Source organism: Acipenser ruthenus, chromosome 46, assembly GCF_902713425.1.
Source record: "Acipenser ruthenus chromosome 46, fAciRut3.2 maternal haplotype, whole genome shotgun sequence".
Lineage (NCBI taxonomy): Eukaryota > Metazoa > Chordata > Actinopteri > Acipenseriformes > Acipenseridae > Acipenser > Acipenser ruthenus.
The window spans coordinates 3,163,398-3,188,557 of record NC_081234.1 but is presented as its reverse complement, the minus strand read 5'-3'; the positions used below and the strand labels follow the sequence as shown (position 1 = coordinate 3,188,557).

Sequence of the window (25,160 nt, the reverse complement as noted above, 5' to 3'; positions counted from 1 at the left end):
AACATCAAGGGAAGCCCAAAGAGAGGCAGCTGTGGCTTAGTGACAGCCAGGAGGCAAAGACCAGTAACTGAAAGAATGAATATCCCTGGAGACACCTTACAGAACCTTGTGGAGTGTGTGCCATGTCATCTGAGCCCAGTCTGTTGTTAGATACCGGTCCTGGAAGTTGCTCGGCAGTGTACAAAACAGACAAAAAAATATCATGGCTTATTTGTAATATAATGTGAGTGAAAATACTATTGCAAGAAAGAAGACATTTCCATGGATGTCATAAAATCACAATCAAATTGCCCTCCTTATAGCAAGGCATTACTTGGGCAATTTAACTTTTTCAACTCATTTTTTTTAAAGCACTGTTTAATATCAATTAGTTAAACAAGGTTTTAAATTTAACCCCCACCCCTTCCCCCAAATAACTAAAATGAGCACCACATAAGATTGGACCATTTCTGTATTAATTAATGCAAAAGAAATGTTCAATTAATGTATTAGTTTTATTTTCAGCCATTGCGTGTTTGTGTACCTACTTCTAAATGAACTGTCAACAAGGAGTGCTTTCTGGAGACACAAACGTACATATGCTTTTGGATATAAAAAATAAACACTCATTTTATGGACAAGTCTGTCTTTTTTTCTTTGACTTTACTGCCCTCTAGTGGCAGAAAAGGTAAGCAGTGTCGCATTTCTTGTTCTGAAATTTTACCCAGGTTACTAAAAGAAACTATTTTATTCTATACTATGTAATGATTCCCAACCCTGGTCCTGGGGACCCACTGTCTCTGAATATCAACAGTGTCATCCGACATTCCGAAACTCTTATCCTGAACGTTGTTTCCATCTTGCTCATTTGGTTGTTAATAGCTTATTGATCCCAGAATCTCATCAAGCAGCTTCTTGAATGATCCCAGGGTGTCAGCGTCAACAACATCACTGGGAAGTTGGTTCCAGACCCTCACAATTCTCGGTGTAAAAAAGTGCCTCCTATTTTCTATTCTGAATGCCCCTTTATCTAATCTCCATTTCTGACCCATGGTCCTTGTTTCTTTTTTCTAGTCAAAAAAGTCACCAGGATCGACATTGTCTATACTTTAGGATTCTGAATGGTTGAATCAGATCACCTCGTAGTCTTCTTTATTCAAGATTGAATAGATTAAATTATTTTAGCCTGTCTGCATACGACATGCCTTTTAAACCCAGAATAATTCTGGTTGCTCTTCTTTGTACTCTTTCTAGAGCAGCAATATCCTTTTTGTAACGAGGTGACCAGAACTGAACACAATATTCTATGTGAGGTCTTACTAATGCACTGTAAAGTTTTAACATTACTTCCCTTGATTTAAATTCAACACTTCTCACAATATATCCAAGCATCTTGTTAGCCTTTTTTGTAGCATCCCGACATTGTCTAGATGAAGACATTTCTGAGTCAACATAAACTCCTAGGTATTTTTCATAGTTCCCTTCTTCAATTTCAGTATATCCCATATGATATTTATAAGGCACATTGTTATTGCCTGCATGCAATACTTTACACTTTTCTCTATTAAATTTCATTTGCCATGTGTCTGCCCAGTTCTGAATGCTGCTACATCATTTTGAATGGCCTTTGCTGCGCAACAGTGTTTTTGCCACTGCTCCAATTTTTGTGTCATCTGCAAATTTAACAAGTTTGCTTCCTATACCAGAATCTAAATCATTGATGTAGATTAGGAATAGCAGAGGACCTAATACTGATCCCTGTGGTACACCACTGGTTACCTCGCTCCATTCTGAGGTTTCTCCTCTAATCAGTACTTTCTGTTTTCTACATGTTAACCACTCCCTAATCCATGTGCATGCATTTCCTTGAATCCCTACTGCGTTCAGTTTGAGAATTAATCTTTTATGCGGGACTTTGTCCAAAGCTTTCTGGAAATCTAAATAAGCCATGTCGTATGCTTATCCATTGTCAATGTTGCATCCTCAAAAAAGTCAAGTAGGTTAGTTAGACACGATCTCCCTTTCCTAAAACCATGCTGACTGTCTCCCAGGATATTGTTACCATAAAGGTAATTTTCCATTTTATAGCTTATTATAGTTTCCATAAGTTTACATATAATAGAAGTCAGGCTTATTGGTCTGTAGTTACCTGGTTCAGTTTTGTTTCCCTTTTTGTGGATCGGTATTACGTTTGCTATTTTCCAGTCTGTCGGTACAACCGCTGTGTCAAGAGACTGTTGCATGATCTTGGTTAGCGGCTTGTAAATAACTTCTTTCATTTCTTTGAGTACTATTGGGAGGATCTCATCTGGCCCAGGGGATTTGTTTATTTTAAGAGCTCCTAGTCCCTTTAACACTTCTGCCTCTGTTATGCTAAAGTTATTTAAAACTGGATAGGAACAGGTCGACATGTGGGGCATGTTGTCCGTGTCCTCCTTTGTAAAAACCTGTGAAAAGTAATCATTTAATATATTTGCTATTTTTTTTTCTTGATCTATGATTTTGCCATTTGTGTCTCTTAGACATTTAACCTCCTCTTTGAATGTTCTCTTGCTGTTATAATATTGGAAAAACATTTTGGAATTGGTTTTAACCCCCTTAGCAATATTGATTTCTATCTCTCTCTTGGCCTTTCTAACTTCCTTTTTGACTCGTGTTTGCAGTTCCAAGTACTCTTTCTGTGTACTCATTATATGTAAACTTATGGAAACTATAATAAGATCCAAAATGGAAAATTACCTATATGGTAACAATATCCTGGGAGACAGCCAGCATGGTTTTAGGAAAGGGAGATCATGTCTAACTAACCTACTTGACTTTTTTGAGGATGCAACATTGAAAATGGACAACTGCAAAGCATACGACATGGTCTATTTAGATTTCCAGAAAGCTTTTGACAAAGTCCCGCATAAAAGATTAATTCTCAAACTGAATGCAGTAGGGATTCAAGGAAATGCATGCACATGGATTAGGGAGTGGTTAACATGTAGAAAACAGAAAGTACTGATTAGAGGAGAAACCTCGAAATGGAGTGAGGTAACCAGTGGTGTACCACAGGGATCAGTATTAGGTCCTCTGCTATTCCTAATCTACATTAATGATTTAGACTCTGATATAGTAAGCAAACTCGTTAAATTTGCAGACGACACAAAAATAGGAGGAGTGGCAGACACTGTTGAAGCAGCAAAGGTCATTCAAAATGATCTAGACCGCATTCAAAATTGGGCAGACACATGGCAAATTAAATTTAATAGAGAAAAGTTTAAAGTATTGCATGCGGGCAATAAAAATGTGCATTATAAATATCATATGGGATATACTGAAATTGAAGAAGGGAACTATGAAAAAGACCTAGGAGTTTATGTTGACTCAGAAATGTCTTCATCTAGACAATGTGGGGAAGCTATAAAAAAGGCTAACAAGATGCTTGGATATATTGTGAGAAGTGTTGAATTTAAATCAAGGGAAGTACTGTTAAAACTCTACAATGCATTAGTAAGACCTCACCTAGAATATTGTGTTCAGTTCTGGTCACCTCGTTACAAAAAGGATATTGCTGCTCTAGAAAGAGTGCAAAGAAGAGCAACCAGAATTATCCCGGGTTTAAAAGGCATGTTGTATGCAGACAGGCTAAAAGAATTGAATCTATTCAGTCTTAAACAAAGAAGACTACGCGGCGATCTGATTCAAACATTCAAAATCCTAAAAGGTATAGACAATGTCAACCCGGGGGACTTCTTTGACTTGAAAAAAGAAAAAAGGACCAGGGGTCATAAATGGAGATTAGATAAAGGGGCATTCAGAACAGAAAATAGGAGGCACTTTTTTTACACAGAGAATTGTGAGGGTCTGGAACCAACTCCCCAGTAATGTTGTTGAAGCTGACACCCTGGGATCCTTCAAGAAGTGCTTGATGAGATTCTGGGATCAATAAGCTACTAACAACCAAACGAGCAAGATGGGCTGAACAGCCTCCTCTCGTTTGTAAACTTTCTTAGGTTCTTATACCTGAATCAAAATCATTAATGTAGATTAGGAATAGCAGAGGACCTAATACTGATCCCTGTGGTACATTTTGAGGTTTCTCCTCTAATCAATACTTTCTGTTTTCTACTTGTTAACCACTCCCTAATCCATGTGCATGCATTTCCTTGAATCCCTACTGCGTTCAGTTTGAGAATTAATCTTTTATGCGGGACTTTGTCAAAAGCTTTCTGGAAATCTAAATAAACCATCAATTATCCATTTTGAATGTTGCATCCTCAAAAAAGTCAAGTAGGTTAGTTAGACACAATCTCCCTTAACTAAAACCATGCTGACTGTCTCCCAGGATATTGTTACCATATAGGTAATTTTCCATTTTATAGCTTATTATAGTTTCCATAAGTTTACATATAATAGAAGTCAGGCTTATTGGTCTGTAGTTACCTGGTTTGGTTTTGTCTCCCTTTTTGTGGATCGGTATTACGTTTGCTATTTTCCAGTCTGTCGGTACAACCTCTGTGTCAAGAGACTGTTGCATGAACTTGGTTAGCGGTTTGTAAATAAATTATTTTATTTCTTTGAGTACTATTGGGAGGATCTCATCAGGCCCAAGGGATTTGTTTATTTTAAGAGCTCCTAGTCCCTTTAACACTTCTACCTCTGTTATGCTAAAGTTATTTAAAATTGGATAGGAACAGGTCACCATGTGGGGCATGTTGTCCGTGTCCTCCTTTGTAAAAACCTGTGAAAAGTAATCATTTAATATATTTGCTATTTTTTTTTTCTTCATCTATGATTTTGCCACTTGTGTCTCTTAGACATTTAACCTCCTCTTTGAATATTCTCTTGCTGTTATAATATTGGAAAAACATTTTGGAATTGGTTTTAGCCCCTTTAGCAATATTGATTTTTATCTCTCTTTTGGCCTTTCTAACTTATTTTTGACTTGTGTTTGCAGTTCCAAGTACTCTCTCTGTGTACATTGTTTTTGGTCCCTTTTTTTTTTAATTGATCTATTAAACCATTTTGGCCATTTTGTTTTAGATTTAGATTCGTCTACTTTTGGGGTGTAATTGTTTTGCGCCTCTAGTACTTCATTTTTAAAAAACAGCCATCCTTTTTCTGTGGATGTTTTCTCTGTTTTACTCCAATCTACGTCTGTTAGTCTCTGTTTCATACCTTCATAGTTTCCTTTTCTAAAATTGTAAACCTTAGCTTTAGTCATTACTTTTGGGGTTTTAAAAAATACTTCAAATTAGACCATGTTGTGGTCTGAGTTTGCCAATGGCGCTCTGACCTCTGTTTTAGTTTTTCTGTCTTCATCATTATTTGAAAAGACTAAATCAAGGCATGCCTCCCCTCTAGTCGGTGCCTTGACAAATTGCGTTAGGAAGCAGTCATTTGTCATTTCCACCATTTCAATTTCGTCCGTCGTGCCCCCCATCGGGTTTTCCCATTTTATATGGGGGAACTTGAAATCCCCCGTTAGTATGGCTTCTCCTTTTCTACACGCATTTCGAATGTCATTGTATAACAGATTATATTTCTCAGTGTCGGAATTTGGTGGTCTATAGCATACTCGTATTATTATTCTGCCCTTTGAATTTGTGTCCATTATTCTGACCCATATTGATTCTGCATTGTTTTCTTTGTCCTGATTTAACTCCTGGGCTTCAAGGCTATTTCTTATATATGGCGCTACCCCTCTGCCTCTTCTGTCATATACAGTTTGTACCCACGAATATTATATTCGTCTCCATCACTCTTAGACAACCAAGTTTCTGTAACACCTATCAGTTATAGTCAGTTATTTAAAAATAAAACTCTGATATCCTAATTTCTAGTCAACACCTCTCCAAAACCTATTCAAATTATGCAGATTTCTTCCAAAAAATGGGGTAGAGCAATATCTTAACCCCTATCTGGCCTGAAGGGTGGGGGTAGGAGTCGAACTCCACTCCTATTTTTTGTTTTGTCATCTCCTTGGACCTAGATAATCTGTTTGCCTCAGACTGTGATACGTTCAAAATCGCCCAGGCCAGAGAGGGTTATTGTGCCACAGGTACTTCATTTGCAATACATTTCTATTTCAATTCAGTTCATAAAAGTTTTTAAACAGAAATGAAGAACAACATTTTTATCAGAAATGCATTGTGACAATGCATACTTTTCAATTTTGAGTAGCATACCTCCTATAAAGTTCTAATATTTGCACATCTGAACATACTGGTTTTATACTCTTATTGCATTTGACGTATTTGTTCCTTCCTTGTAGGATGCACTGCATAAGTCTCTGAAGTCCAAAGAATAAAAGAAAGATTGTGTCAGGATCAGGGTGAAAGGGGAAATTGCCAATCCAAGAACCAGCAACTCTGAAGAGAACTTGCAGGACAGCTGTAAGTATATTATACTACACAAATATTTACAGTTTATTAACTGAACATTAGAATGCCATGGACGTGCAGAACGTTTAAACACTGGATACGTTTATGTAGTGTCACTTATTTTCTTTGCTTGCTTGCGACTGGAAACTGTAGGTCTGGACTGTTGAACACTTGTGGACACATTGTGAAGTTGAGAATGTATTCGTTTATTACAGTCAAGAGGTACCTAAGGTCTGACGTCCCAGGAAATAGTTTACATTACAAACATGATTTAAATCAATTAAAACAGAGCAAAGTAGCCAAGACTGAAAATGTATGGTGCTGAGTGAAGCAAGACAAATATCTTTTGCAGTTTGTAACAGTAGTTGCACATATACACTACAAATACAAAGTACACATGCATACAACCTACAAAAACAAACACACTGTGCACAATAACTGCAAAAACCGTTTCATTTGACAAAGTGCAAACAGAAACAAAAAAAATCCCCAAACAAAACTGTATTGCTTTTTTTTCTCTTTGCTGTATTGTAATCTCTTTCCTATATTGTGATAACTTGTTACCCAAGTCGCCCTGCATAAGGGCATCTGTCAAGCAAAACTTAAAAATCAGCTCCTGCTGCCTTCAAACCAAAATTTAAAATCTTAGCTGCGCTGAGAATACCTTGTATTCCGCTAAATATGTTTTGCTTTTGTTTTCACTACATTCTCTCAGGTACAGCTAAACAAAGATCATGCTGGCTGCAAAAAACGTAACAAGCAGACAAAAAGTTTAAAAAAAAAAAAAACAGCCTTAAATGACACATTCAGCAACATTTTTCAATTTTTATAAACCATTTTAAATTGTTGACACGCTAATGAAGTGCATTTCCATATTTGCTGCCCTTTAAAATTAACTCTTACATATGGGAGAAGTTAACAGCAAACCTTACCTTCAAATTATTAATACATTGTAACATGATGCATGCCACTGACTTAAGAACATAAGAAAGTTTACAAACAAGAGGAGGCCATTTTGCTCGTTTGGTTATTAGTAGCTTATTGATCCTAGAATCTCATCAAGCAGCTTCTTGAAGGATCCCAGGGTGTCAGCTTCAACAACATTACTGGGGAGTTCCAGACCCTCACAATTCTTTGTGTAAAAAAGTGCCTCCTACTTTCTGTTCTGAATGTCCCTTTATCTAATCTCCATTTGTGACCCCTGGTCCTTCTTTACTTTTTCAGGTCAAAGAAGTCCCCTGGGTTGACAATGTCTATACCTTTTAGGATTTTTAATGTTTGAAACAGATCACCGCGTAGTCTTCTTTGTTCAAGACTGAATAGATTCAGTTCTTTTAGCCTGTCTGCATACAACATGCCTTTTGAACCTGGGATAATTCTGGTTGCTCATCTTTGCACTCTTTCTAGAGCAGCAATATCCTTTTTGTAACGAGGTGACCAGAACTGAACACAATATTCTAGGTGAGGTCTTACTAATGCATTGTAGAGTTTTAACATTACTTCCCTTGATTTAAATTCAACACTTCTCACAATGTATCCGAGCATCTTGTTAGCTTTTTTTATACCTTCCCCACATTGTCTAGATGAAGACATTTCAGAGTCAACATAAACTCCTAGGTCTTTTTCACAGTTCCCTTCTTCAATTTCACAATCTCCCATATGATATTTATAATGCACATTTTTATTGCCCGCATGCAAAAAAAAAAAAAATACATATTCTAAAGCGGTTTTAATCAGCCTATCGGTGCATCTGTACTGGCTTTTCTGTGACCTGCTGTACTGAGCGAAGCAGATGGGACAAAGTCAGTGCTGCATTGTTTTGAGTTGCTAAAATCTAGTTTTCAGCATTAGACATATAATACCAGAAATGGACGACAAATCAAGCAAATTATGGTGAAGCACAGAGAGGTCTGGTAAAGCACAGGGAAACATTATAAAGCACAGAGATACATTGTAAAGCACAGGCAGGTATGGTAAAGCACCTGGAAGCATTTTAAAGCACAGAGAGGTCAAGTAAAGCTTTGGAAAGCACAACAAATTATGGTAAAGCAGAGGGATACATTTTTGAGGATGCAACATCGACAATGGATAATTGCAAAGCATATGACATTGCTTATTTAGATTTCCAAAAAGCTTTTGACAAAGTTTTGCATAAGATTAATTCTCAAACTGAATGCAGCAGGGATTCAAGGAAATGCATGCACATGGATTAGGGAGTGGTTAATATGTAGAAAACAAAGTACTGATTAGAGGAGAAGCCTCAAAATGGAGCGAGGTAACCAGTGGTGTACCACAGGGATCAGTATTAGGTCCTCTGCTATTCCTGATCTACATTAATGATTTCGATTCTGGTATAGTAAGCAAACTTGTTAAATTTGCAGACGACACAAAAATAGGAGGAGTGGCAAAGACTGCTGCTGCAGCAGCAAAGGTCATTCAAATTACAGTTTATTCTTCATTTCAGGATTTCAATCAATGGACAGGTCTGATTTGCACTACATCACGATTGATGTATTTTTTGTATACAACTGTAAGTCGCCCTGGATAAGAACATAAGAAGAAGAGGCCATTCAGCCCATCTTGCTCGTTTGGTTGTTAATAGCTTATTGATCTCAGAAACTCATCAAGCAGCTTCTTGAATGATCCCTATCCCTATTCTCTATTTTACTCCAATCTACGTCTGGTAGTCTCTGTTTCATACCTTCATAGTTTGCTTTTCTAAAATTGTAAACCTTAGCTTTAGTCATTACTTTTGGGGTTTTAAAAAACACTTCAAATGAGACCATGTTGTGGTCTGAGTTTGCCAATGGCTCTCTGACCTCTGTTTTAGTTATTCTGTCTTCGTTATTTGAAAAGACTAAATCAAGGCATACCTCCACTCTCGTCGGTACCTTAAGGGCGTCTGCTAAGAAATAAATCATAATAATAATAATTAAGGCGGAGAAAAATAAAACAGACGCGTGTTTCAGGAGATGCAGAGAGGAGACATTTAATAATAAATCAAGTACATCAGGACAAAGAGGAAAAAAAGTAAATTTTTAGAGAGCTCCTATTTTACTGTAGCCTTTTTAAAAAATGTATTTCTTAGATGCCCTTAGCCAGGGCGGCTTACAGTTGTTACAAAATATCACATTACATATAAAAGCAGTTAAAATTACAATAAAGTTAGTAGTAACAGCAAAATCAAATAGAGAAGATAAACCGTAAATAATTACATTTGAGAGCAAATGTTAATTAGGTACCCGCTTAATTTGCATAACATCCTTCATACTGTGTGAATCAGGGATTTTTGCTCAGAACAAGTCGGAAAGTTAAAATCCCGCCACAAAAGCGATCCCCGATGGTCAGAAAACCTTTAATATTAACAACTGAACTGATAATTGGCTTAATTAGACCCTTAAATTGTTTTTCAGCTCTAAACAGTTGCAGAGTTAAAGTTAGTGGACTGATAAAATGTTATAGCTAACTTGAAATCTCCTACTTTAAAGCTGAAAACAAGTATAAACTGGCAATTAAAAATGATCTGTGAAATGAAGGGCATGTTAAACTGGCTATTAAAAATGATCCGTGAAATGAAGGGTCTAGTTAACTGGGAGTTAAGCTGGAATGAAAGCCAGCAGACACAGGAGGTGTTCATAAGACACTATAACATTTTGGTATGTCATCTTTTTGATCATTATAAAAAATGAAATGAAACAAATGAGAATAAGAGGTGAGCCAAGAATCCAAAAAGGAAACTAAAAGTTCAAACTCATGTGGCCAGTTTGGCAGAAAATGGGTTAAGTTAGAGTTCCCTCTGGTGGACGCACCCTGGATTTTATTTGTATAAACTGAGAACACCTGTGGCATTGGGGAAGCTTTGTTTGGAAGGATACCTCAGGTAAGCCATGTGCTTTAACTGTTTGAAAAGGTTTTAAATCTTTTTAAAACTGTGTGCTATGAATTAGATTAAGGAATATGTTTGTTGCATGCTGCTTGTGCTTTCTTGTTACAATATAATTTGATTTGCTTGGTGTTGATAATGTGGCTGTGTTTCATTTGTGTTTGGTTTTGATAGTGTATATTTATACTGATTTTGTGTGTTGCTTGTTTTCCCCCAGTTTGGCCACTATTGCTATTTCTTACCCCAATTGTAGTTTTGCACAAGTTTAGGCAGTTGCCTAGGTAGTAACAACTTGTTAAAAAAAACTTCAATCCGAGACACTCTGTAAACTATCCCATATCTGAAACAAATGATTTAAATGCATCAGATGTTGCTATGTTGAATAAAATAGAGAACCTGACCTTTTTTTAAAAAAAATAACTCTGTTTTGTTAATTACTCTACCAACCATATCACGGTTAATATCCATGTTTATTTATCTGCGGCCAGGGTTCCAACAGAACAAAAACACGTCAGCATATCTCCCCTGTGCTAACAGCCCTAAATGGGTTCCCGGTGTGGTCTACAAGTGGTTTCAAGGTCCTGCTGCTAACCTATGAAGCCCTGAAGGGCCCTTACGTTCCCAAGGGCTTTGAAGTAAAACACAGGTAGAGCATTCAGTTGTAGGGCCCTTGTACTGTGGAACGCTGTCCCTGGCTCTATTGAAAATGAATTTATGATCTATCGTTTCCATTCTTATGCGAGTCTTACTATTCTGCTGTTTCTATGGCTTGTACCGTTTTATTGATATTTTTAACTTTATGTTAAGCGCCTCTGCCATCAAAATGTTTTGATTTGAAATTTTCATTATTAAAAAGGTGTTCAAAGCAAAAAGAAAGAAAGAAATAAAACCGGTTTTCAGATAAGCAACTTTACCTTTTAATGGTTGCAACACGTAAATTTTAAAAAGTTGCTTAAACACATGAGTTCCATTACACGAGAGTAGATGTTAAAACTTCATGCTGATTTGAACTCGGCTCTCGCCAAGATAAGCACCAACTAAGACGTAGCTTTACAGTAAACTAATGTTATCCATCTGTGTCTCCATCCATTTGCGCTTCCTTCCATATGATGATGTAGATATCCTTCTGTCTGGTGTTGATGGCTGAAGTGTAATGCTGGCTCCAGGGACCGGCTTATTGCCTCCCTAGCGCATCAGCACACACAACGGCTGCGATGCTGGTTCCGGGGATCAACCGCAGTGCGGTCTCCCCAGCGCATCAGCATGACGACAACCGTCTGGATTGAGCTAAGTAGGGTACATCTCTGGGGTCTTCAAGTGGGCACCTTCCATCCTCTGTGCCAGTCAGATAACTTCAGATAAGTTCTTCACTCTGCGACGCAACTCTTGGCCAAGGAGCTGAACTGAGACCAAGACCCCCTCTTCCATGCTGAACTTGCCCCATGATATCACCAATTCGAAGGGCAGCCTTTACATTCTCCACAGCTTTCTTTGCTGTCAACTTTCTTCCAGTTTTCAACACAGGTGCTGCCTCCCTTACGCATTTGTCGCGTGATCTACTAATGTCATTTCCAGTCTGACCTTGGCGCACTTAAACTCCTCGGTTAGAGCGGAGACTGGTAGCTGCAGTATTCTTTTACCATAAAGTCCCACTCTGCTGAGGCAGCGTGGAACTCCCAACCATTTCCTGATGTATGAACTGATTAAAGCTTCCAGCTTCTCTATTGTTGTCAAAGAAACCTTGTACACAGTCAGTGGCCACAGCAACCTCGACAGTAGACCAAACTGAAAGCACCAGAGTTTTAGTTTGCCTGGTTAAGCACTGCTGTCTATGCTCTTCAACCCTTCCACTGCTTGTTGTCTAACTTCTCCCACACAAACTGTGTCCTTTAGATCCTCGTCGTACCATCTCCCAAGACTCTTCACTGGCTTCTCAGACATTGTTGGTATTGCCTCACCTTTACCCAATTTGATGCCCTAATGATTACTTCCATTGCCATGGTAAAAGCCAGTGGAGAAATGGTGCATTAGCCAAATCCAGGGATGTCACATGGAGCTCCTTCCTCTCCTTTTTAGCCGATTTGAATTTCTTGCCAGATCACATTAATGTGTTCTAAGCATCCTGGGAAACCTGGAATGCCCGCTTTTTCTATTGAAGTGTCAATGAAGCAGTTCTTTTACAGTAAATTGATACAGCTAAATACAATAGCCTAATTACTTCTCAGGCACTGTAACAGGGAGAGATCTGGACTGGCCATCTGACGCAGGCACGATGCTGCAGGGAGGGGGCGGCAGTCCAGTGGGGTCGGCCTGTCAGTCATGGCGGTGACACGGAGAGGTGGGGAGGAGGGTGTGTGCGCTTTCCCCCTCTCTGAGTGGCTGGTAGGCGGGCTCTAATGGGATTGTGTGCCCTATAAAAATAATACTCTGCTGTTTCCTCAGGTCTGCCCTTTTAAAGAAAAAAACCAAAAGACGTACTGGGAAGTAAATCATGGATGCCACACAGTTCACCGCCATGACTGACAGGCCGACCCCACGGGACTGCCGCCCCCTCCCTGCAGCATCGTGCCTGCGTTAGACGGCCAGTCCAGATCTCTCCCTGTTACAGGCACGTTTACAGAATTATTTTCACGAAAAGGAAAAGAATCCTTTGATTCAAATTTCCTAGAAAGATATAGGGTGTGTTCATAAACTCAATCTGACACTGAAAGAGCGTCCGAGGAATCTCCTTAGGTGCTTCAGAGCATTTTTTTTCTTTTAGTTTTTCAACAACCTAAAATGGTTTGAAAATGGAAGTCATCAGTGAGAAACACAATGATTGAAAACACCTTTGGTAATATTCAGTCTGACAGTGAGGACGAAAATGTAAGCTGGTCGTTTATGGAAAATGATAGTACTCATTTATAACCGATTATTTTGTTTTCGACTCAAGTCTAATACTGGGGATGGGGTAAAAGCCGGAACGGAACTTGAATGAATTCAATTGCTTTTAAAAACAGCATAAAAAGTTAGACATATGGGGAGAATATTTTAACAATCAGAACCGATTAATAACGCACTAACCTCATTAACCTCATTACATTATTTGTTTATTTAGCAGACGCCTTTATCCAAGGCGACTTACGGAGACTAGGGTGTGTGAACAATGCATCAGCTGCGGAGTCACATACAATTACGTCTCACCTGAAAGTCGGAGCACAAGGAGGTTAAGTGACTTGCTCAGGGTCACACAATGAGTCAGTGGCTGAGGTGGGAGTTGAACCGGGAACGTCCTGGTTTCAAGTCCTTTTCTTAACCACTGGACCACACAGCCTCCTGTTCTGGGCCAAAACCCTTTTTATCACCAAAAAGGTCCTGGGAACACTGGGTTCCGAAGGTGCAAAGACGACGAACAATATACACACAATACAACTAAGTGGGAACAACATAACATTATTGAAAAAACCCACCGAACCGACCGTTAACTGCTCATTCCGTGCAATAAACAGATGAATAGACAAAACCGTCCTGAGCACGGGGTTCCGAAGCTGCAAAGAGTATGACAATGATACACATAATACAACTAAGTGAGAACAACATAACACTATTGAAAGAACCCGCCTTTAACTGCCCATTCCGGGTAATAAAACTGTTTATTTTGTTTTTATATTATCTATCGATTTAATATTATTTTAGCAGAACCATATTGATTAACATAGTTTCTATCTTTTTCTTTATTGCAAAGGTCTAGAATTGCTGGTAGCAAAGGCAAGCAAACACACAATTATGTAGTTTACAACATGTAAGGAAAAACGAGCAAACAAAGAAACAGTTTAGATTTTAATATTATGCAGGATGACTTCAAATACAGAAACCTTGATGCATTTCCCATTTAATTCAAAAAATGAATTTGTTTTTACATTGTGTCATATGCTTAAATAAAATAAACACAAACATTTTCATAAACCGTTTTTGTCTAATTTGGGAACCTCCTGCCTTGTCTAGTTGTGTGTGTCTGAATACGAGAGAAATGAAACAATGTATTCTTGCTCTAAATGAGTTGCTGCTATAGTAAACTATGTAACAGTGTAATGCCAGAGAGAACGACTGAACCCCTGAAACAATGTATCGAATTGAAGTATTTGGCTGTAACTAATAGACAGCACTAGTTTGTGCAATATGAGAATTGAAACGAAATTGTGTTTTAAATAAATTTGACTATTTTACATCCCTGCCATTTTTATTGTGTTTGTGTTGTATTTGGTCAAGACCTTATCCCCTGGCCCAAATAAAATAACCTGGTGATAACAACCTAAAATATTTAACTTAATTTTAAGGTAGTGCCTTCAGTGGCATAGGCGGCTACCATAAATTATATTTTAAACTCAGTTTAGCCCATGCTACAGTGTGACCTCTATTGCTAATAAGTAGCGGAATGTTTAGTCACCAACGCGGTATTTACTGCTGAAGTCTAATTGAATATATGGCTTTCAAATGTGGAGCCATGCACAAAATCTGTGCGTTTTAGTCAATTTGCATGGCTTTTTTAGTATTAGAAGGTTCTATAGATCAGAACCCCTGTGGGTTCTTTGGGTGTTTTAGGGTTTCTTATTAATCCTTCAAGAGTTCAACGTTTTATTTATGGTTGATTAGCCTGCTGTTTAAAAAGGTTATTTGTATACTATTTGGAACCCCTGAAATACGGTTTCTTGGAATACTTTTTCAAGAGTGTAAGATTTTTAAACCTCACAAATGTTTTAGAATATTCCTGGAAGGTGTTAGTAATAAATCAGACACCTGATGCAAGTGTAGCCCATCAATCAACAAAACCTTTATTTAACTTCCAGTACAGTACCAAACAATATTAAGCCATAGCAGTCAAAACAAATGGTTATTACCCATTCTCAATGGGAATTTGGGTGCGGTCTGGAGTTTCTGCATCAAGCAGTTTTGCCTCTTAATAATTCATTATTATTATTATTATTATTATTATTAATTAGTCATTTTAGCAGACGCTTGTATCCAAAGCGACTTCCAGAGACTAGGGGTAAACTATGCATCACAGTCGCCTCCAATAGGACCTCGGTTTTACGTCTCAAGGACGGAGCACAAGGAGACAAAGTGATTTGCTCTGGGTCACACACAGTGCGAGTTGGGATTTGAACCAGGAACCACCTGGTATGAACAGGCCCACCGAGAGGATAGGGAAATTTCCCCGGGGTCCAACGCCTCGAAGCGGGTCCCTGATGAAGGGGAATTTACTGAATTGCTGGACATTGAGCAAGGGTGTGGAGAGTGATTGTGGGGTTATCTGGGGGGGGTTTATTATTGGGCTTTGTCGTGGCCGCTGGAGTTTACAAATAACTTCAGTCTTTTATTTGCTCCGAGTTCCCGTTACCTTATTCTTATTAATTTAATAAACACTGGCTTGTGTTGTGTTGTAAAAAATAAATAAATCATAAATGCTCTGCCTCATTCGTACCCACAGGGGTTGTATCTTACATTAAAGGCTAATGAAACCCCAATCTCATCATGCCCAACACATAGGCCTACCACGTTAAAAATGAGATCCAGTTTAACAATCCGACCGACATTTCACTTGTTTACATTGCAATCTTAATAGCACACATTTACTGCCGCTTTTGCATCTCACTCTAAAAACAGTCTCATCAACAATAGCTTGTTAAAGTGAACAATCAACAATTTATATGTGGTTACACCGTCAACATTTTTAAAAGTACACACACACGTTTCTTTTATGACTCTTTTAAAATATGTACATCTAGTAATATGGACAAATTCTCTATCATTAGTGATGCATGGACCAAGAAGAAGCACATGGGAACTGAGGAGCAAGCTGATGTTCTCTAACCCGTATATTCTCATCATTCAGTCTACAACAACATCCAGTGTACCACAAACTTACCAACACAAGCTTGAATGATTGTCAACGCTAAGCACATTCAGCAGAGAAATGAGTACAGAGTTCCCAGCATACTGCATGGACTATTAAACTGATTATTATAAAGTACAAATACAGAATCTTACATGTGGTTTCAAACAGCACCAGATAAAGGGTTCCACATCTAAGACATAGAACTGTTTTTGCTCCATTTTGTTTTCCTGAAAGTATAACGCATAGCTGAAATTTGCTTCTTATGCTTAATGACTAAAAACAAGATCTGGTCAATAACATGATATTCTCTGTTGTCACTGAATTTGTAGGCAAATGTAGTGTTATGATCCAGTACAATATTAACATACTAATCAGTGGCTCTTTGCAGGTGTTCTATCAAGGCTTAAAAGTACAGTTTATATAGACAGTAAAAATCAACTAGCATAAGAACATAAAGTTTACAAACGAGTGGAGGCCATTCAGCCCATCTTGCTCGTTTGGTTGTTAGTAGCTTATTGAGCAGCTTCTTGAAGGATCCCAGGGTGTCAGCTTCAACAACATTACTGGGGAGTTGGTTCCAGACCCTCACAATTCTCTGTGTAAAAAAAGTGCCTCCTATTTTCTGTTCTGAATGCCTCTTTAATCTAATCTCCATTTGTGACCCCTGGTCCTTGTTTCTTTTTGCAGGTCAAAAAACGTCATTTGTATTATGACTCGGAACACCAATCATGATGAAGACGTTATATTTTTGACCGCGTTGCCATAGTAACCAAATGAACAGCGCTGATAAAAGTATGAATTCATAGTGTGAAATACTGTAAGAAATGAAATGTCTATTTTTTTCAGGTCAAAGAAGTCCCCTGGGTCGACATTCTGTATACCTTTTAGAATTTTGACTGTTTGAATCAGATCAGCGAGTAGTCGTCTTTGTTAAAGACTGAATAGATTCAATTGTTTTAGCCTGTCTGCATACGACATGCCTTTTAAGCCCGGGATAATTCTGGTTGCTCTTCTTTGCACTCTTTCTAGAGCAACAATATCCTTTATGTAACGAGGTGACCAGAACTGAACACAATATTCTAGGTGAGGTCTTACTAATGCATTGTAGAGTTTTAACATTACTTCCCTTGATTTAAATTCAACACTTTTCACAATATATCCGAGCATCTTGTTGGCCTTTTTTATAGCTTCCCCACACTGTCTAGAGAAGACATTTCTGAGTCAACATAAACTCCTAGGTCTTTTTCATAGTTCCCTTCTTCAATTTCATTATCTCCCATATGATATTTATAATGCACATTTTTTATTTCCTACATGCAATACTTTGCACTTTAATCTATTAAATTTCATTTGCCATGTGTCTGCCCAATTCTGAATGCTGTCTACATCATTTTGAATGACCTTTGCTGCGCAACAGTGTTTGCCACTCCTCCTATTTTTGTGTCGTCTGCAAATTTAACAAGTTTGCTTGCTATACCAGAATCAAAATCATTAATGTAGATTAGGGATAGCAGAGGACCTAATACTGATCCCTGTGGTACATTTTGAGGTTTCTCCTCTTATCAATACTTTCTGTTTTCTACTTGTTAACCACTCCCTAATCCATGTGCATGCATTTCCTTGAATCCCTACTGCGTTCAGTTTGAGAATTAATCTTTTATGCGGGACTTTGTCAAAAGCTTTCTGGAAATCTAAATAAACCATCAATTATCCATTTTGAATGTTGCATCCTCAAAAAAGTCAAGTAGGTTAGTTAGACACAATCTCCCTTAACTAAAACCATGCTGACTGTCTCCCAGGATATTGTTACCATATAGGTAATTTTCCATTTTATAGCTTATTATAGTTTCCATAAGTTTACATATAATAGAAGTCAGGCTTATTGGTCTGTAGTTACCTGGTTTGGTTTTGTCTCCCTTTTTGTGGATCGGTATTACGTTTGCTATTTTCCAGTCTGTCGGTACAACCTCTGTGTCAAGAGACTGTTGCATGAACTTGGTTAGCGGTTTGTAAATAACTTTTCATTTCTTTGAGTACTATTGGGAGGATCTCATCAGGCCCAAGGGATTTGTTTATTTTAAGAGCTCCTAGTCCCTTTAACATTTCTGCCTCTGTTATGCTAAAGTTATTTAAAATTGGATAGGAACAGGTCACCATGTGGGGCATGTTGTCCGTGTCCTCCTTTGTAAAAACCTGAAATTTTTTATTTTTTTTTTCTTCATCTATGATTTTGCCATTTGTGTTTCTTAGACATTTAACCTCCTCTTTGAATGTTCTCTTGCTGTTATAATATTGGAAAAACATTTTCGAATTGGTTTTAGCCCCGTTAGCAATATTGATTTCTATCTCTCTCTTGGCCTTTCTAACTTCCTTTTTGACTTGTGTTTGCAGTTCCAAGTACTCTTTCTGTGTACTTTGTTTTTGGTCCCTTTTAAACGCTCTGTAAAGTGCCATTTTTCGCTGAGTACCCATTATTTGAATTTGCAGTAGATCATGTCATATTAACCCATTTCATGCAGTGAATCGGCAATTAAAGGTCGGTTAACACTTCGGACAGTTTTTGTAAGTATGTTACTCACTGTATTATGTGCATCTTATTTTTCGTCTTCTGGGCAGCTTTATTAATCAAGCTGTTTATTGCACGCAATGGGAAATGAAAGATGTTTTTTTTTTTTCAATCGTGTTATGATGTCCTAGTTGTATTGTGTGTATCATTTTCATGCTCTGTATTCCTTCGGAACCCCGTGTTCCGGACGGTTTTGTCTATACGGCTGTTTATTGCACGGAATGGGCAGCAGTTAAAGGTCGGTTCGGTGGGTTTTTTCAAGTGTTATGTTGTTCCCACTTAGTTGTATTGTGTGTGTAATTTTCGTCGTCTTTGCACCTTGAGAACCCAGTGTTACGGGAGCTTTTTGGTGATAAAAAGGATTCTGTCCCGGAACGGGTTAATGACAGCGCGTTATTAATCGGTTCTGATTTGTTAAAATATTCTCATCATATGTCTAACGTTTTATGCTGTTTTTTTTAAGCAATTGAATTCATTAAAGTACCGTTCCGCCTCGTTCCGGCTTTTACCCCATCCCCTAATACTGTATTACTGTAATTAAGTCTACTTCTCTTCAGCTGTGGTGTGTGTGGGGTTTTTTTTTTTTTTGCGTCGGTACACCTATCATCAGTCCAGGGGCGTAGCTTCACCATAGAGAAAATGGTTCTTTGCACCCTTTAAGGGTTCTTTACAGCATTCAATGGTTTCATATAGAACCGTTTTCATTCTCAAGTCAAAGGGTTCTTTTAAAGAACCATTTTAAAACAGGCAGTTCATGTCTCGTGAGTCTCTGCCTCGAGAAAATCTCAATATAATTGTCAGAGGCGTTCCAGACTTGGAGGAAAGCGGTTGGTAATTAAATCCCTTTACACTTTATATATAGCCAATATTTTAATTTGCTGCTAGAAATAATAACGTTACCTATTGTTAGCCTAAGTTTTTACCACTCTTTATTAATGTATTTATACCAATGTATTCATTTCTTGTGTTCCTTTTAAGAATTAAGATTCTGTTTTATTTGTATTTATTGTTCTCCTGTACAGCGCTTTGAGGAAACTTAATGTTTAGCCGCTATATAAAAACAAAAATTGAATATTGTATATTCGAAAGAATTGCTAGCAAATATATTTAAATTGAATAAGTGTAAATAGTTCACGCAAATCAGAAAAGGTAAGATTGACACTAAAAGTTACCAAAGCCCTAAAGCGCAGATGAAAAAATCGACAAAACGTCATAGGTGGAGTTTAGCGGGCCAAGAAAATCAAGCGGCGCCTGAGAAGAATGTTGTGATTTTCAAATTGAGAATTCTGACCGCCTTCCCTCCCTTCAAGTTAATACGAAACTCGATAACATCAGGTTACTGCCTATGAGGCAGATACAAGTGTTTATAGGATTTAGTAATTGATTATGTGAGCAAAAACAATATATATATTATATATATATATATATAATATATATATATATATATATATATGACTGTACGAAATGAAACAGTAAGTTACGCGTGTCTGACACCATATCAATCGAACCTGTTTCGTGTACTGCTGCGTGCGTGAATGAATGTATGTTTCACTGGCAGACTTGCCTGCCTGCCTACGTGAGTGTCTGTGTGCGAGTGACGTCACCCACATAACGGTGATCGAGGCGCCAACGGGTGACAAGTGGACGGAGTCCGCAGCTCTGGAGTGGAGAGCGACAGAATGTGCTTTTGAAAGGAGGGTGACTGCAAAGAGGGAAGGATATTTGGGCGGGACTCAATTTATGGTGTCTGGGTAATTACGTCACAACACCCACCCCCAAGTACCAAAAACTAAGTTAAACTCCTTAAATAAGAACTGTAAGGATTTCATTCAAACACAGCCATTCGTATATACAGTTACAGTACATAATATGTTTGACTATTTTTTCCTGAAGCTTTTCATGTCCACCCATAGCCTACATTCCGTGCCCCCGTTATGAGAACTGCTAATTAAAATAAGTTAAAAGCCAAACGCGTCACACATTGACCTGTAAATACATTTTAATTGGTGCTTTTGGTTTTCAACGACTTTTCTCCTTTCCTTTTTAACAATTTATTGTGACCTATGCATTTTGTTGTGGTACACATTTTAAGTGTGACTTTGAAACAATGTAATCAAACCCATTTCTGACACATTTTAAATGCTTTAGTTATTATACATTTATAAAATTTGTGACTCCATTTATTTATTCTTTTTTTCAGAGTCTTGCAGTCTTGAGTTGTAGGAGCTTTGCCCATGTTTCCACCTATGATGAGGACAGCCCTGCAAAATCAGCATGATAACTTAAATCTGCAAAAAGGACAAAGATAAACAGCCTTGCTCCAAGTGCTGTTTGACCATCTCAGTTCCTTCACAATGTAAGTTTAAATCCCGGATCCAACAGAATAGAGCTTTTGCAGTTATTTTTATCCACCCTCTTTCACCCTCCCACACAGCCAACCAACACCCCACAATAATATGTGAGAGCGACAAACGCACTCCAATCCCTGCAAAACGCATTCCAATCCCTGCAGAACACACTTTTCCCACACCAGGCGACCAACCATCGCCACACATCTGCAAGCCCCAAACCTCAACCTGCAATGCACGCTGATGATTGGACTAAAGCCAGACCCAGTCTCTAACACAGTTCCAATACACAGACATAGACTGTTCTACACAAACGCATAGGCAACTGTTTACAGTTATAAATATCCAAAGTCTCTGTCTTTTGACTGGGCCGCTATAATATTTTCTAGATTACAACATAAATGTTTGTGTATATTAATCATGTTGATTAAGGGTACCCATCCCATAAGCAATATGTGTAGTTGTTAGCATCGCTAGTGACACATTTCCCATTTTTTTCGAGAAAAAACTGGATCAGGCTATAAGTCAATTTATTTACTTTCCTACCCTTTTCCCACTGCCTTCAGAAGATGCTAACTAATGCATTTAAGTTAAATATTATTGCATAACATAACGTTTGACAACAAGCGATCATCAATCAAAAGGATACGTATTAGAACATAAGAAAGTTTGCAAATGAGAGGAGGCCATGCAGCCCATCTGGCTTGCTTGTTTGGTTGTTAGTAGCTTATTGATCCCAGAATCTCATCAAGCAGCTTCTTGAAGGATCCCAGGGTGTCGGCTTCAACAACATTACTGGGGAGTTGGTTCCAGACCCTCACAATTCTCTGTGTAAAAATGTGCCTCCTATTTTCTGTTCTGAATGCCCCTTTATCTAATCTCCATTTGTGACCCCTTGGCCTTGTTTCTTTTTTTCAAGTCAAAGAAGTCCCCTTGGTTGACATTGTCTATACCTTTTAGGATTTTGAATGTTTGAATCAGATCGCTGCGTAGTCTTCTTTATTCAAGACTGAATAGATTAAATTCTTTTAGCCTGTCTGCATATGACATGCCTTTTAAACCCGGGATAATTCTGGTTGCTCTTCTTTGCACTCTTTCTAGAGCAGCAATATCCTTTTTGTAACAAAGTGACCAGAACTTAACACAATATTTGATTTAAATTCAACACTTTTCACAATATAGCCAAGCATCTTGTTGGCCTTTTTTTTTTTTATAGCTTCCCCACATTGTCTAGATGAAGACATTTCCGAGTCAACATAAACTCCTAGGTCTTTTTCATAGTTCCCTTCTTCAATTTAATTATCTCCCATATGATATTTATAATGCACATTTTTATTGCCTGCATGCAATACTTTACATTTTTCTCTATTAAATTTCATTTGTCATGTGTCTGCCCAGTTCTGAATGCTGTCTAGATCATTTTGAATGACCTTTGCTGCTGCAACAGTGTTTGCCACTCCTCTGTCGTCTGCAAATTTAACAAGTTTGCTTACTATACCAGAATCTAAATCATTAATGTAGATTAGGAATAGCAGAGGACCTAATACTGATCCCTGTGGTACACCACTAGTTACCTCGCTCCATTTTGAGGTTTCTCCTCTAATCAGTAATCCGTACCATGCTGACTGTCTCCTAGGATATTGTTACCATATAGGTAATTTTCCATTTTGGATCTTATTATAGTTTCCATAATTCTATATATAATAGAAGTCAGGCTTATTGGTCTGTAGTTACCTGGTTCGGCTTTGTCTCCCTTTTTGTGGATCGGTATTACGTTTGCTATTTTCCAGTCTGTCGGTACAACCTCTGTGTCAAGAGACTGTTGCATGAACTTGGTTAGCGGTTTGTAAATAACTTTTCATTTCTTTGAGTACTATTGGGAGGATCTCATCAGGCCCAAGGGATTTGTTTATTTTAAGAGCTCCTAGTCCCTTTAACACTTCTGCCTCTGTTATGCTAAAGTTATTTAAAACTGGATAGGAACAGGTCAACATGCCGGGCATGTTGTCCGTGTCCTCCTTTGTAAAAACCTGTGAAAAGTAATCATTTAATATATTTGCTATTTTTTTTTCTTCATCTATGAATGTTCTCTTGCTGCTATAATATTGGAAAAACATTTTCGAATTGGTTTTAGCCCCTTTAGCAATATTGATTTCTATCTCTCTTTTGGCCTTTCTAACTTATTTTTGACTTGTGTTTGCAGTTCCAAGTACTCTTTCTGTGTACTTTGTTTTTGGTCCCTTTTAAACGCTCTGTAATGTGCCTTTTTTCGCTGAATATGTTTTTTAATTGATCTATTAAACCATTTTGGCCATTTTGTTTTAGATTTAGATTCGTCTACTTTTGGGATGTAATTGTTTCTAGTACTTCATTTTTAAAAAACAGCCATCCTTTTTCTGTGGATGTTTTCTCTATTTTACTCAAATCTACATCTGTTAGTCTCTGTTTCATATCTTCATAGTTTGCTTTTCTAAAATTGTAAACCTTAGCTTTAGTCATTACTTTTGGGGTTTTAAAAAATACTTCAAATTAGACCATGTTGTGGTCTGAGTTTGCCAATGGCGCTCTGACCTCTGTTTTAGTTTTTCTGTCTTCATCATTATTTGAAAAGACTAAATCAAGGCATGCCTCCCCTCTAGTCGGTGCCTTGACAAATTGCGTTAGGAAGCAGTCATTTGTCATTCCCACCATTTCAATTTCGTCCGTTGTGCCCCCCATCGGGTTTTCCCATTTTATATGGGGGAACTTGAAATCCCCTGTTAGTATGGTTTCTCCTTTTCTACACGCATTTCGAATGTCATTGTATAACAGATTATTTTTCTCAGCGTCTGAATTTGGCGGTCTATAGCATGCTCGTATTATTATTCTGCCCTTTGAATTTGTGTCCATTATTCTGACCCATATTGATTCTGCATTATCTTTGTCCTGATTTAACTCCTGGGCTTCAAGGCTATTTCTTATATATGGCGCTATCCCTCCGCCTCTTCTGTCCTGCTTGTCTTTCCTATACAGTGTGTACCCACTAATATTATATTCGTCTCCATCACTCTTAGACAACCAAGTTTCTGTAACACCTATCGGTTATAGTCAGTTATTTAAAAATAAAACACTGATATCCTAATTTCTAGTCAACACCTCTCCAAAACCTATTCAAATTATGCAGATTTCTTCCAAAAAATGGGGTAGAGCAATATCTTAACCCCTATCTGGCCTGGAGGGTGGGGGTAGGAGTCGAACTCCACTCCTATTTTTTGTTTTGTCATCTCCTTGGACCTAGATAATCTGTTTGCAGCAGACTGTGATACGTTCAAAATCGCCCAGGCCAGAGAGGGTTATTGTGCCACAGGTACTTCATTTGCAATACATTTCTATTTCAATTCAGTTCATAAAAGTTTTTAAACAGAAATGAAGAACAACATTTTTATCAGAAATGCATTGTGACAATGCATACTTTTCAATTTTGAGTAGCATACCTCCTATAAAGTTCTATTATTTGCACATCTGAACATACTGGTTTTATACTCTATTGCATTTGATGTATTTGTTCCTTTCTTGTAGGATGCACTGCATGAGTCTCTGAAGTCCAAAGAATAAAAGAAAGATTGTGTCAGGATCAGAGTGAAAGGGGAAATTGACAATCCAAGAACCAGCAACTCTGAAGAGAACTTGCAGGAGAGCTGCAAGTATATTATACTACACAAATATTTACAGTGTATTAACTGAACATTAGAATGCCATGGACGTGCAGAACATTTAAACACTGGATACGTTTATGTATTGTCACTTATTTTCTTTGCTTGCTTGCGACTGGAAACTGTAGGTCTGGACTGTTGAACACTTGTGGACACATTGTGAAGTTGAGAATGTATTTGTTTATTACAGTCAAGAGGTATCTTAGGTCTGACGTCACTGGAAATAGTTTACATTACAAACATGATTTAAATGAATTAAAACTATTAAAACAGAGCAAAGTAGCCAAGACTGAAAATGTATGGTGCCGAGTGAAGCAAGGCGAATATCTTTTGCAATTTGTAACAGTGTGTGGCGGAGTGTCCCGCCCCTATTTATTATTATTTCTATTTTTGTTTGCGGCGCGGGTAAAAGCGCCGCGTCTTATATTATTATTTAAAAACCCCGTGAG

The 25,160-nt window shown here is 37.9% G+C and overlaps 1 long non-coding RNA gene across 1 annotated transcript; it reads left to right on the top strand.

The window, feature by feature from the left end:
* The first annotated feature begins 6,252 nt into the window (after window positions 1-6,252).
* On the top strand, window positions 6,253-24,859 carry LOC131720986 (uncharacterized). The gene is made up of 3 exons (XR_009319797.1): window positions 6,253-6,359; window positions 20,872-21,027; window positions 24,578-24,859. It is a non-coding gene; the product is annotated as an uncharacterized LOC131720986 (long non-coding RNA).
* The last annotated feature ends 301 nt before the right edge of the window (window positions 24,860-25,160 follow it).